At 46.5% G+C, this 15,068-nt stretch overlaps 1 long non-coding RNA gene across 1 annotated transcript; it reads right to left on the reverse strand.

The window, feature by feature from the left end:
- Positions 1-10,798: 10,798 nt before the first annotated feature.
- LOC104657249 lies at positions 10,799-14,293 on the reverse strand. The gene is made up of 2 exons (XR_747258.2): positions 14,167-14,293; positions 10,799-11,023 (listed from the first exon to the last, which is right to left on the reverse strand). It is a non-coding gene; the product is annotated as an uncharacterized LOC104657249 (long non-coding RNA).
- Positions 14,294-15,068: the final 775 nt, after the last annotated feature.

The following is a 15,068-nucleotide window of genomic DNA, read 5'->3' on the forward strand; positions in this document are numbered from 1 at the left end:
AGGGTCGGGCGCGGTGGCTCAAGCCTGTAATCCCAGCACTTTCGGAGGCCGAGACGGGTGGATCACGAGGTCAGAAGATCGAGACCATCCTGGCTAACATGGTGAAACCCTGTCTCTACTAAAAAAAAAATACAAAAAACTAGCCGGGCGAGGTGGTGGGCGCCTGTAGCCCCACCTACTCCGGAGGCTGAGGCAGGAGAATGGAGTAAACCCAGGAGGCGGAGCTTGCAGTGAGCTGAGATCCGGCCACTGCACTCCAGCCTGGGCGACAGAGCAAGACTCCGTCTCAAAAAAAAAAAAAACAAAGAAAGAAAGAAAGAAAGAAAAAAAGAAAAATGGGGATGCAGACCGGGCGCCGTGGCTCACGCCTGTAATCCCAACACTTTGGGAGGCCAAGGTAGGCAGATTACGAGGTCAGGAGTTCAAGACCAACCTGGCCAACATGGTGAAACCCTGTCTCTACTAAAAATACAAAAATTAGCTGGGCGTGTCAGCGCGTGCCTGTAATCCCACCTACTCAGGAGGCTGAGGCAGAAGAATCGCTTGAACCCAGGAAGCAGAGGTTGCAGTGAGCCAAGATCCCACCACTGCACTCTAGCCTAGGAGACAGAGCAAGACTCCATTTCAAAAAAAAAAAAAAAGAAAAAGACGATAACACATTCATCTGTACGATGGGATTCCTACTACAGGTACGACTAATAGTACGTCATGATTGTATGAAGAGAATTAAATGCAATGAGGCAGAGAAAGTGCTGCCTGAGACGAAATACGCTCCTTTTGTCAACACATCTTAGTGTCCCATTGCTAGAAATCTTCAAATCAGAGGCCGGCTGATAATTCTGAAGAAGAATGACAACATTCAGCAGGAGTTTGGACTACACCAGTGGTTCATAACCTTGGCTGCACATTAGAGTCATCTGGCTGCTTTAACATTTTTCTCTACTCAGGTCAGACCTCTGTCTAATCAAATCAGAGTCTCCCGGTGGCAAGGTGAAATCTTGGAACCATGTGTCATGAAGTGGTTAAAGGTATGAGGTCACAGCTGGGATTGGGCAGTGTTCGTATTTTATCCCATCTTTCCATGGGATTCTGACGTGCAGTCAAATGTACCAACTCTGGACTACAAGAAGCCCAAGGTCCCTCTCAGCTCTGTGCTTCTATAATTCTGTATCTGGATTCCATGGAGCCCTTCACTGGTACTCCTGCTTTCTCAGGGGCATCTTATAGAGGCAATGGACTTTATCCAGTTCCCTGGCTCTCCATTTGTGAATTGCAAGTTCAAGGCATCCAGCCTCTCTGCAATGTGTCCTCCACTATAAGACAGGAACAGTAATGCTGACTGCCTACAATAATGATGAGGAGTGAATAGAAGAATTCATGTGAAGTGCTTTGCATGTCTTCCACACAGAGGGAGTTAATAAATACGTGCTACTGTTATTAATGCAGGTATTAAAGGGCAGACTCTCCATAAGTGGCCTGTTTAAAGAGCACCTAAACTAGTGCAATTCATAAAGAAATTTAATATAAATATAGTATCATAACAATTCAAAAAACTTTTTACAATGCACAAACATGTTAGCTTAGTTTTCAAAACTTTTGTAAGAAACAATACATGTGGTCATTTTTAAAAGACTGTGGAAGTTTCGTGGTGTTTTCTATAATTATTAACCAGGTTCAACTTTGCTACGTAATTAGAATGACTCTTCTTGGGTTATTTGAAATTCCAAAAGAATATTTTTGAAAACTGACAAGGCAACTTTCAAATCTAAGAAACTTCACACATCCAATCCACAAATGTTAAAAGAATGGTATTAAGATAAGAACAATACCAAAAGCGCTGTTAATGAAAGAAAAAATTTAAAATTAAAAACTTTCCACCTATGAAAGACACTAATATAGGATGAAAAGACAAACCATAGATTGAAAGAAAATGTTTACAAGTCATGTATCTTTTTTTTTTTTATATGGAGTCTCGCTCTGTCACCCGGACTGGATCTCAGCTCACTGCAACCTCCACCTCCCAGGTTCAAGCAATTCTCCTGGCTCAGCCTCCTGAGTAGCTGGGATTAAAGGTGTGTACCACCATGCCTGGATAATTTTTGTACTTTTAGTAAAAACGGTGTTTCACCATGTTGGCCAAGCTGGTCTTGAACTCCTCACCTCAAGCGATCTGCCCACCTCAGCCTCCCAAAGTGCTGGAATTACATGCGTGAGCCACCTCACGTGGCCCACAAATCATATATCTGATAAGAAACATATCCAGAGTTTATAAAGAACTCTTAAAACTCAACAATAAAAAATAACACTAAAAAGAGGGGCAAATTTCAACAATGATGTATAGATGGTAAACAGCATGTAGACCTCAATTATAAAAATGCAAATTAATATTTTAATGAGTTACTACTATATACCTAATGAAAGGTGAATATCTTAGAACCAGATAATACTAAATGTTATCTAGAAGGCAAGACAAAAATAATTCCTATTCACTGCTGGTGGGAAAGCAAAATGTCTTCCAATGTGGAAGATAGTTTGGCAGTTTCTTATACACAGACATACCATAAAACCCAGCAATCCACTCGTAGGTGTTTACCCAAGCATATTAAAGAGGCACGTTCACGAGAAACCCTGTACACAAATGTTTATAGAAGCATTCTTCATAACTGCCAAGGCTAGAAGCAACCAATATTGGATAAACAGCCTTGCTACTTTCATATAATGGAATATTATTCAGCAATACAAAGAAATAAAGTCACAGAAAGACACAGAGAAAGTGTAAATGCATACTGCTAAGTAACAGAGGCCAGTCAGAAAAGGTCCCATACCAATAACTGCAATTATAGGATGTTCTGAAAATGGCAAAACTACAGAGACACTAAAAGGATCAAAGGGTACCAGAAATTTTGGGGAAGTGGGGAAAGTTTAATAGGTAGAGCATAGGGGTTTTAAGAGTTTAAACTAATCTATGTGATCCTATAATTGTGGATACAGAGTGCTATTTGTCAAAACGCATAGAACTTTATGGCACATAGAATGAATCTTAATGGATGCTAATTTAAAACTAAAATTGTTCAGGAGGTCGAGGTACCCCAGGATGGAATGCAGTATGTGACAAAAGAATCTAGCTGTATTAACAAACAACCTCCGCAAAGGGATTAGGGTGGAAAAGTGCTGGCCTAAGCAACTCTAGGAATGAGCAGGGTCTATAGGACTACAGACAAAAGAACTGTCCGTAAGCACTCTACTTTAGTTGATAAAGCTATTTCCCATGGGGTACCAGTTAACAATTCTGATACTGTTATAGATGAACACTGGAAATGAACAGCTAATGGACGGCAGACGGTGGGAGCCTGCTTCCTGCTTCTTACTGTTGAAGGGGGAGGTTAGAGATAAGCGAAAGGAAGAAGCTAGAATTCCTCAGGCGGTAATGGATGAGAGACATCAGTATGAATTAGACACAGCTAGTTTCATATATAATTATTTACAGATAAGTGTATATACCAGAGTTACTATGCACACACATACCTCCACACTCTGTAGGCTGAGAGGACCCAGAAACAAATGCACCCCAGGAGCGCCAGCATGGTTTTCAACACCATTCTCCAGTGAGAAGAACCAGGGCACACTGGAGAAACGGCTGAGTCTAGGCCTGGGGTAGAAAATACGTAATATGAGCCAGGAGCATCTTGTAGTGCCAGAAAGTAAGAAAGTGCTAAAAAAAAAAAAAAAAAAAGTTTTTTAATTGATGTGGCTATGTGAAAGAGACACAAGAGCCAAATGAAATACCTCCCGTTGGACAAAGCTGGAACAATTCAGGCACCAAAATTAAGTCGTGTTGGACCATAACTCAAAGTATAAAATAAATGTCCATTAGTCCATATTCATATAACTAAATAAATGCCTGAATAAATAAATAAATAAGTAGTTGGGAAGAAGAGACACATCTCCTGTGCAGAAGAATTCCAAATAATTTATGTAGACATTTCACCCTGAAGGGGGTGAGCCTAACTCCCCACTCTTTAAGTGTGGGCGTGCAGTCACCTCCTTTCAAGGAACACAGGATGGGAGGGGGTGGCTTCACAGAGGAGACACCTGAGCACCACAACTACAGCCAGGTGACCAAGGTTCACATCAGCAGTGATGAGTCGTGTTCATAATACGTAACCTTGATATGACGTGATGGAAATGGCGGTTTATCTCTGTGCAGAAAACCCACAACACCATTCTAATCATGAGAAAAACATTTGACAAATTCCAACAGCTGGACATTCTACAAAATACCTGACCAGCATTCCTCAAAGTTGCTAAGCTCATCAAAAACAAGCTAAGTCTGAGAAATTGTCACTGCCATGAGGGGCTGTCAACTAAATGTAATATGGTATCCTAGATGGGATGCTGGGACAGAAATAATGCAAAAAGGTGAAAACAAGAAAACCTGAAATAGGTATTGGCTTTGTGAATGTTTGTATACCCCAGAGATTCATATGCTGAAAGCTAATTCCTGATGTGATGATATTAAGAGATAAAGCCTTTGGGAGGTGACCAGGTCATAAAGGTGCAGCCCTTATGAATGGGATGAGGCCCCAGAGAACTGCCTCACCCCTTTCACTACGGAAGGACACACAGAGAAGATGCCACCTGTGAGACAGGAAACAAGACCTCACCAGACACGGATTATGCTGGCACCTTGATCTTGGATTTTCCAGCCTCCGGGACTGTGAGAAATAAATGCCTGCTGTTTTTCCCTTACCTAGTCTATGGTGTTTTGTTATAGCTGCCCAAATGTACTAAGATCATTAATTGTCACATTAATTAATCCCAAATGCACCATACTAATATAAGATGTCAATAACAGAGAAAACTGCATATGGAGTATATGATAACTCTCTGTACAATTTCCGGTTTTTCTGTACATATAAAACTCTTATTCTATTTAAAAGTTAAAACAAAACTGTATATACACTATACTGTAGTTGCTAAATCTGTTTTAACAATTCAGAAAGTACTTTATGTCTATACTAGGATTGAAAAAATAAATTAACAAATGGCAGACAATAGGGGTCTGGTTTCTCATTGTCATAACACCAGTTACTTAAAAAAAGCAAGAGAGGAAATCTAGAATTAACCCTGGACTACTGGATTAGAGTCAGAGATATCAGTATAAACTTAACACTTAGTTTATCATTATATATAGAGAGATATACATGAATACAGAAGTAATTATAAATACATGTGTACACATGGGTTAATAGCCACTCATCTATTTCCTAGTTCTGTCTGTTGGGGAAGGCCTAGACAGAATGACACCCTAGTAGCAATGAGTACAACTATGGCCAAATCTTGGTTTCTACATAACATCCTCCAATAAAAGAAATAAGGGCTCCTTGGAGAAATGGCTGATCCTAGGCCTAGGGCAGGGGATACACAAGATGACTTTCAGTATCTTATAATGCCAGAAATCAAGGAAGTGCTCACAAAACAAACAAATGAAGGCATGCCAAATGGACCAGGAACCAACCTGAGAGTGCTGCCCGTGGACAAAGCTGGAAGAATCCGAACATCAAAACACAAAATATAGCATTGGATTATAGCTTAAGGACTAAAATAAATATCCATGAGTCCACACTGATTGAAATAAATCATTGAGTAAATAAATAAATGGGAAAGAAGAAACAAATTGCCCTTCCAGAAGCATTCCAAATAATCTGTGCAGATTCCCACCCAGAAGCGGGGCTCAGTTCCCCTCCCTCAGTGTGAGTGGGACCAGGTGACTCACTTCCAAAGAACAGGGTGTGGGAAGGGAAAGGCGGTGACTTTGCGGTGAGGATTCGTGGCAGCCAGCACCTTAGCCAAGTGATCAAGGTTAACATCAGTGATGTCATATTCACACCATGTACCCCTGATAGGAGCAGGGCACATTCCCTCTGTGGTATTCTTTCCACAAACCTGTAACCTCAGTCTAATCACAAGAAAACATCAGACAAACCCAAGCTAAGGAACACTCTACCGGTTCATATGACCACTACTCTTCAAAACTGCCAAGGCCATGAAAAAAACAAAGAAAGCCTGAGCGACTGTCTCAGAGGGAACTCCAGAGACACAACTCACTGTCACGTGGCATCTGCAGTGGGATCCTTGGACAGAAGAAGGCATCAGTGGAAAAGCCTGTGAAATTTGAATAAAGTCTGCAGCTTGGTTACCAGTAATCTACCAATGTTAATCTCTTAATTTTGACAAATATAGCACAGTTATGTAAGATATTAATACATGAGACAATGGGGTGAAGGGTAAACAGCAACTTCTTGTACTTGTAGCTTATCTAAAAATCCAAGTTAGGTCACATTTGTAATCCCAGCACTTTGGGAGGCCAAGGTGGGAGGATCACCTGAGGTCAGGAGTTCAAGACCAGCCTGACCAACATGGTGAAACCCCACCTCTACTAAAAATACAAAAATTATCCAGGCATAGTGGTGGGTGCCTATAATCCCAGCTACTCAGAAGGCTGAGGAGAGAGAATCGCTTGAACCCAGAAGGCAGAGTTTGCAGTAAGCTGATATCACACCATTGCACTCCAGCCTGGGTGACAGAGGGAGACTCCGTCTCAAAAAACAAACAAACAAACAAAAAACAAAGTTACTCCAAAATAAAAACTTCATTAAAAATAAAAATCAAACATTATTTTACTCTCTTCTTTTACAAGGTTACAGTGTAATTTGTCAAGACTATGAAGCCGCAACATGATCTTATTTTTGTGGTACATATACTCTTAATAATTGCGATATGTATCCTAAGTATCCATCGTATTAGACAGGACGCGTGTGTCCATCAGGAAGTGCTTGGAGGCACAGTGGCCCTCAAGCCTGGAGTCATCCTTGGCCCGCAGTGAGGCTCAGGCCTGTGCCGCAGGTACTCACTGAATGAACTGAAAACTGCTCTGGGGGCATTGGTTTGGGGGCAGCTGAACTGGGAGATCCTTGTGGAATAGAGGTTGCTTCCCAAAGATCCCAGAAAAATAGTACACTGGACCTAGGTCAGAATGATCCAGGGGCTCCTGGAGCCTTTTCCAACATAACAGACTTCCTAGACAGCAGCTGAGGTGTGTGGCAAGAAGCGGCATACCAGGACGACCCGGGGCCCCTCCACCCCATCCCTGCCTGTGCACCCCAGGCCCTGGAAGCCGGGGTGGGCTCCTGAGCTTGGCAGCCCAGGCAGTGGCCAGGCCCTTGGGAGCCCCTGGGCTTCCCAAGGCAGGAGAGGACAAACAGGCCACCATCTCTTATAACTTCACCTCTTCACTCCTTAGAAGTTGGAATGTGTCACACCAGACAACATCTTAGAGTCAATGGTATTGCTGTAAATTACATTCCAGAAAGATGATTAATAAAGCTGACTAAAGTCTGGCCAGGCACGGTGGCTCACGCCTGTAATCCCAGCACTTTGTGAGGCCACGGCGGGTGGATCATGAGGTCAGGAGATCGAGACCATCCTGGCTAACATGGAGAAACCCCGTCTCAAATGAAAATACAAAAAATTAGCCAGGTGTGGTGGCGGGTTCCTGTAGTCCCAGCTACTCAGGAGGCTGAGGCAGGAGAATGGCGTGAACCCAGGAGGCAGAGGTTGCAGTGAGCCGAGATAGCATGGCTGTACTCCTGCCTGGGCAAAAGAGTGAGACTCTGTCTCAAAAAATAAAATTAAATTAAATTAAAAATAAATAAAGTTGACTAAAGTCTGTGGGAAGGGGGAAGAGCAACGCACACATCCTAGTGACTGTCCGGGACCGGGAGAAGAGAATCAGCAGCGCCTGCTGTGGGATCCAGAGGCTGGGAGTGAGGAGGACGAGAACTCCAGCCAGTCAGCATGCACAGGGGCAAACTGGGCAGCTGCCCTGAGCCTGGGTCTGCGCCCTCTTTGTCTTTCCTTCGCCCCTTATGGTGTCACAGGTCTTCACACACAGACACCAATGCCCTCTGGACATGACCTGCAATTCCAAAGCCCCCATGACCCCTCAGCAAGGCCCCCTTTTCCTCAGATACCCGACAGCCCGGCTTATTGTAGCCACTGACTCTCCTCCTTATCTATCTCTCTCTCTCTCTCTCTCACACACACACACACTCGCAGACACACACCTCTCACACTCACATGCTCACACACTCACTTGCAAAAGAGCACACACAAAAACACGCTCATTTGCACACACCTCACACACATGCTTACACACAAACAGGCACTACATACACCACACACTTTCAGTCACTTGCAGACACACCTCTCGTGCTCACACTTGTACAACCTATCACACACAGATACATTCACACACTTATACACATTTACACACATCACACATGCTAACACGCTTACTTGCACTTACACACCTCCCACACTCACATGCTCACACACTTGCACACATCTCAGACACACACTACACACACCACACTCACAGTCACTTGAACATGCTCACACACTTGCATACACTTCATTCTCATACACTCAGCCAATTCACACACATCACACTCACATATTCATACACTCTTACATACATAATCATACACCACACACATAAACACATCCTTATACGCACAGACACATGCATGTTCACACACACCACATGCTCACAGTCTCACACTCATACATGTGTTCACATGCACAATGCTCACACACATACGTGTTCACACATGAATACACACACACACATCTACACACACGAATACCCACACTCACAACTCTCACACATACAGTTGGCGCCCAGCTCCCAGCTAAGGTTGTTCTACTGGGCACCAGCACTAGGAGTCTCTGAGGTTTATTGCTGACAAAGCTCTGAAATAAAATCCCTGGCCCCGAAAGGATGCTGGGGACACCAGAGTTTTCCTAGGCTCTTTGAATCAGGTCCTCTCTGCTCTGAGGGGAGGGAGAGAGAGGGTCTGGCTGGAGGTGGGAGGCCAGCACTGCCCAGTCTCCCATCCTTCCCACCCCTCCACCCCCACCCCAGCACTCCACAGAGGCGCCTTTGGAGAGGCCCACAGACCCCTGTCCTGAGAACTGGCCCTGGGACGTGTGGGCTGTGGGTCCCTCAGCCAAGGGAAATGGGGTCCCCTGAGCTAGTTCTTTAGCAGCCCTGGGGCTCCGAGCTGTGCCGGTCCCCTAGGAGACAACTGCTATGGTAGTGCCCCATCCAGCCTGCAGCGAGTCCGCGGGGTCATGGGCCTCAGGGGGTGTTCATCAAAGCTAAGCTCTCCACAAAGATGCAGTGAGCATTTGCTGCAAGCCAGGTGCCACCCCAGGGCCTGGGTGTGTACTAACTCCCCTCAGCTAATACGCACAGATGTGAGATGGGGAAAAGGACAGGAAGGCATCAAAGACCGCCCAGAGCCGTGCCTGACACTGACAGCCACCGAACAGGGCTGGAAAGCCCAGAGCAGGTGCTGCCTTCAGGGTACAGCTCAGAGAGCCCTCTGCAGCGGCTGGCTTTAGGGTGCTGAAGGACCCAGGCATGGGGAGCGAAGGCAGGGGCGTCCTGGGCCGGGAAAGCGGCCAGGCCCACGAAGGGACCAGCTTGTGCTCCAGGAAGAGGAAGACTAGTTATGGTCAGGCAGGCAGACACCAGCAGATCAGAGCTTGATACACCAGGACAGGGCAGAAGGACCACGCTGATATTATCAGGACGCTGGAGGTTCCTGTGCAGCAGGGCGGTCATCTGATGACAACTTCAAAAGATCCTCCAGGCAGCTGCGTGGGGACTCGGTAGTGGAAGGCCAGGGGCACAGGGAAGCCACGTGGGGGCCTGTTGCTGGCCTGGGCTGGACAGGATGAGGGGGCTGAAGGCAGCGGGGCTGGGAGGAGGATGCCCGGGTGCACTTGGAGGGAGAGGAAGTGGGGCTCGTCAGCAGGCTGGGTGTGTGGGAGTGGGGACGGAAGGAATCGCGGAAGCCCCATTGTTTTCACTCAAGTGAACTGAGTGGGTGGTGGTCTCATTTCCTGAAATGAGAATTCTAGGGGTGGGGGAAGGAGAGGGGATGGTGATAAAAACTTAGCTTGTATCCATGTTAACTTTGAAATTCCCATTGGATACCCCAGTGGCATGGCAAGAAGACAGGTGGAATTGTTGGGGGGTTGGGAAGAGTGGGCTCTGAGTCCGGCCAAGGATGGACAAAATGATTGAAAAGTCCTTGGTATACAAATGGAATTTCAAACCAGACCCTGGATGAGATCTCCTGGGTGCAAGCTTCATGTGGAGGATATAGGGGCCTAGGCCGAGCTTGGTGTGCAGGGTGAGAGGACAAAATGAGGCTGGGAGAGAGAGTGGTAAGACGGGGGCAACACTCAGAGGGCGATGAGGTGAGACACAAGCGCAGAGACTTCCCAGAGCCCAGCTCAGCATAGAGTAGGGTGCACCCAGGGCTTACCACGGCCCAGGCCACCTGCGCCAGAGGACCCTGATCCAAGTCCCTCCAGTCACACTATTCCCTTCCCAGGTTTTTTCATCAAACCAAGAAATCTCTCCACATGCAAGGCGAGACTGCATTTTCTTTAGAAACGTCTTCCCTGCTGTTGCACTGACTAATGCAACTCGCCGGGCTACAGCTCTGCGTGACTTTCTCGCCAAAATACAGACTAGTGCTCCAATTGCCCAGGAGGTGTGCCATGTATTCTGACAAAGCTTCCATCTGCCTGTCCCCATCCTCTATCCCCTCCGGTGGGTCATCACCTTACAGCATTGCTCTCCATGAAGTCTGTGGAAGCCCCCAAGGAAGGACCTTCTCCCCTTCTGAAGGCACATTTGCATCACGGCAAGTCATGAACATTAGCTCATTCAACTCACCAACTTTAATGAGCTCAACACGCAGCAGGGGTGCAACATTTTTGGAGAGTGAATTGACTTAAACTGTCAGCTTCCAGCCTGCATGACATCACCAGTTCTTAGCAGAGGAGCCCATGGCTCTAAGGCTTCCCAGGATGCTCTTTAGGATGCCTCTGAGGCCCTGAAGCTGGGCAGGACATGGTGAATTGATGCTCATAGATGCATTTTCTGCAAAGAGAGTGCAGAGTTTTATTGGAATTATCAGTGATAGATGAGCTTTTTTTTCTTCTGTTGCATTATAGTTATTGGATTCTAATCTTATTCAACTCTGAACAACTCCAGGGTAAGGGCTGTTGCCTTCACCTCCTGTAGCTGATTTGAACAGACACATGGCACATTTCTCCTAGAATCTGGCTCCCCCCAAGTCCTTCTTCCTAGTGCTGAGTTCTGGATTCCTGCGTGGCTTTGGTCTGGGGTCCCTGTGTCCCTATTCCTCCAGCCCACACTCCAAGTGATGCAAACACTTCACTGGGAACTCACTCCAAATAGCCACCTCAAGCCTTCCCCTGTCCTGGAGGTTTGGAGCCCAAGAAGTCTGCATCCTAGGTACCAAGGTGGGTCTGCAAAAACAGGAGGCCCCCAAAATGACGTTCCTAACACAACCCTATTCAAAATTGCTGGGGCTTTTAAACTGTTTTTTTATACAGCCTGGTGGTACCTGTTGCATCCACAAACATTTGTGGAGCACCTGCCAGATGTCTCCTCTAGACTCCACATGCTGTTGTGAACAAAACAGACAAACATCTCCACCCTAATAGAATTTACCTTTTTTTTTTTTTTTTTTGGAGACAGTCTCCCTCTGTTGCCCAAGCTGGAGCGCAGTGTCGAGATCTCGGCTGACTGCAAGCTCCACCTCCCGGGTTCACGCCATTCTCCTGCCTCAGCCTCCCGAGTAGCTGGAACTACTGGTGCCCACCACCGTGCCCAGCTAATTTTTTGTATTTTTAGTAGAGGAGGGTTTCACCGTGTTAGCCAGGATGGGCTCGATCTCCTGACCTCGTGATCTGCCCACCTCGGCCTCCCAGAGTGCTGGGATTACAGGCGTGAGCCACCGGGCCCCTCTCGGAATTTACCTTCTAATGGAGCAGACAATAAACACAATTAAGTAAGGAAATATCTATACTATGTTAACTAGTGATAAGTGCCACAGAGAAATTGAAATAGAAAATGACCATGGTAATAAAGAGCATCATCACAAACACTTGAACAGCACATGCCACACACCAGACTAGCCTCAATATTCCCTGTGGCCCAGCACAGTGGCTCACACTTGTAATCCTAACACTTTGGGAGGCTGAGGCAAGAGGATCACTTGAGTCCAGGAGTGCGAAACCAGCCTGGGCAAGAAGGCAAGACCAGGTCTCTACTAAAACTTAAAAATTAGCCAGGCGGCCAGGTGCGGCGGCTCACGCATGGAATCCCAGCACTTTGGGAGGCCGAGGTGGGCGGATCACGAGGTCAGGAGACCGAGATCATCCTGGTTAACATGGTGAAACCCGTCTCTACTAAAAAATACAAAAAAATTAGCAGGGCATGGTGGCGGGTACCTGTAGTCCCAGCTACTCGGGAGGTTGAGCCAGGAGAATGGCGTGAACCCGGGAGACAAAACTTACAGTGAGCCAAGATCGTGCCACTGCATTCCAGCCTGGGCGACAGAGCGAGACTCCATCTAAAAAAAAAAAAAAAAATTAGCCAGGCACGGCAGCCCACACCTATAGGCCCAGCTACGCAGGAGACTGACACAGGAGAAACCCTTGATCCCAGGAGTTCAAAGCAGCCATGAACTATGTGAACTATGATTGTCTCACTACATTTCAGCCCGGGCAACAGAACCAAAGATAAATAAATAATAAATGTTCTGTGTACATATGCTCATTAAAACCCTCAGGACAACTGTCTGAGGCTGGTATTGCCATGATTCCCATTTAAATATGGTAAGGGGAATACCTTGCCCAAGGTCACACAACCCCAAGTGGTGGCCCAGGGGTGAAGGAAAAGGAAAAGGAGGGATAGAGCAAGGAAGACACTGCAGCCAGGGAAGGCCCCTGGCACGCCGTGTGCTCTGTGGTATGCTGGCTGAACCTGGTCATTGCCGGGAACCTTATGGTTAGCTAGAACCTGGTGCCGGAGGAGCAAGCCACTCACAGGAGCCAAGGGTAGTTTCTTTCTACCTACCCACCCATGATTGCTTTCTAAGAGAGAAAGGAGAAACCAAAGAGAAAGAGCATGCACAGAATTTGAACGCTGTATAAAACCGAGTATTTGTGGAGCAATTGAAGGAAAATAAACGGTGTGGTGAAGTAAACAGTTAAAAAGGCTAGCATATGTTTACCTAGAAGATGTGAAGAATTGTTTCCAGATCAAATGGTTTGGAATGAGAACTTCCACACCTTGAATATAAACTAAGATTTGCCAACTGTGAGAAACATTTAAAATGCTATTTACTTTAAAGGATGAGAAGCCTGAAAACATTTTTTAGGGAAGAAAAGAACTAGAAGGACAATGGGCACATATAAGCCATGGTATTGCACAGGTTCAGCAGAACAATGGGAAAAAAATAAATAAAAAAGATTGGTCTACACGGAGACTTCCACCAGCCCCCTCTCCAAGGCCAAGGAATCTTGTTCAAATAATGTCTGATTGAGAGATAATTATGGGGGAAATGCCAATTCCACATTTCATATCTCTGCACTTTCGTATTGTCAGAGCCCCACGGAGACGGGATACCAAAGGAACAGTCTGACAGAGGAGGGAGGGGAGCCGTGTAGTTCTGGAATGGCGCCAGGCAATGTGGAAGTCATTGAGATTTACCAGCATCATTTCCATAATCGCTTTTGGATGCACAATAGCTGAAGATTGTGCCTGGATTCCCCTTTGCTAGCATTCTGGGGTCACGACATCGGCATAGAAGGTGGCCAGCCTTTGGCTTTTGCAGCCGTTTGTGGAGTATTTATGGAAGAGCAGCGTGGTCAAGAGACCACGGCTGCGTAACCCCATCTGCAGTGTGCAAGGCTGTAGTGCTGGCTCTGGACCTGCCCAGTCATGCCTTCTCAGTCAGCTGTTCATCTCATCTGCTACCACAGTAAGAAATGGTTTTCATAAAGCCATTTATGAGTTATGAAAGTCCATTATTTTCCAACTGAGAAGGTAGACATCAAACTGCAGAATCAATGAGACAGTAACAGTTTTGAAATCTCAGTACAAGCAGTGACTGTGTAAGAACTGATCAACGTGGCCCATTTCCCCTTCTCTAGAACACTGAACTACAACGGCAGATAAGTAGACGGTGCCCGTGACCATGGGCCCTTCACCTGCTCCACAGTGAATGAAAGCTCACCCGAGAGCAGGGTTACACCCTGCGGAGGGCTGGGCCAGGTCCACAGTCCTCAAAGATGCCCTGAATTCATCCAGAAGGGCTCAGCCATTTGCCTACGCCAGGCCAATGCTCGAGTCAGTGTGGAGGCGACGGTTACGCTGGGACCACTGCGTCAGCACATTGTGGACCAATAATAGCGTAATAATAGCGTCTCTCCAACAGGGAAAAGAAATGCCCTGAAGACTGCTGGCCGTGTGTTCAGTGATTCTCACAGAGCACAGAAAATGAAACATCAGAGAAACTGCCCTTAGGCGGGGCTGGCAAATATCTCCCCTACTGGGCGCAGGGCAGACTTCACCTCAAGGTCTTCCTCCACACACATTCCACAGCCCAGCCAGTCCTCCAGGGTGGAACTCAAGATGAATCTATTCACCATCTCTGTTCCCTTGGGAGTGGGGGAGGATATGAAGCTGAGGTCTTAGCATCCGGGCCAAGGCTTTCTCAGCCACGGCTCCTGGCCCCGGGTGAGGGTGGGAGGGAGCAATGTGATGATCAGCACTCCAGTTTCTTGTCCAAGGCTGCCTGTGGCCAATGTGCTGCCTATTTGAGAAGGAAAGGGAAACACATAGGCTTGTCTCAGGTGTTCCTAGAGGATGTGGGATGGCCACCCATGGCTGAAAACTAACTTCGTTCACTAGAGTGTGTGACATCGGGACCTGAGGCCCAACTTACCAAGTGCTATCTACGTGACTTCACCCCTCAGTGTATTCATCTATGAAATGGGGATAATACTAGCGTTGGAGGATAAATAAATTGGTCAACATGTGTAAAGTGCTTAGAAGGTGCCTGCCGTGCAGGAAGCAAGCACTGGGCACTAGCCATCGCTGTCATTGCTGC

The sequence above is a fragment of the Rhinopithecus roxellana genome, chromosome 9 (assembly GCF_007565055.1).
Source record: "Rhinopithecus roxellana isolate Shanxi Qingling chromosome 9, ASM756505v1, whole genome shotgun sequence".
NCBI classification, from domain to species: Eukaryota; Metazoa; Chordata; class Mammalia; order Primates; family Cercopithecidae; genus Rhinopithecus; species Rhinopithecus roxellana.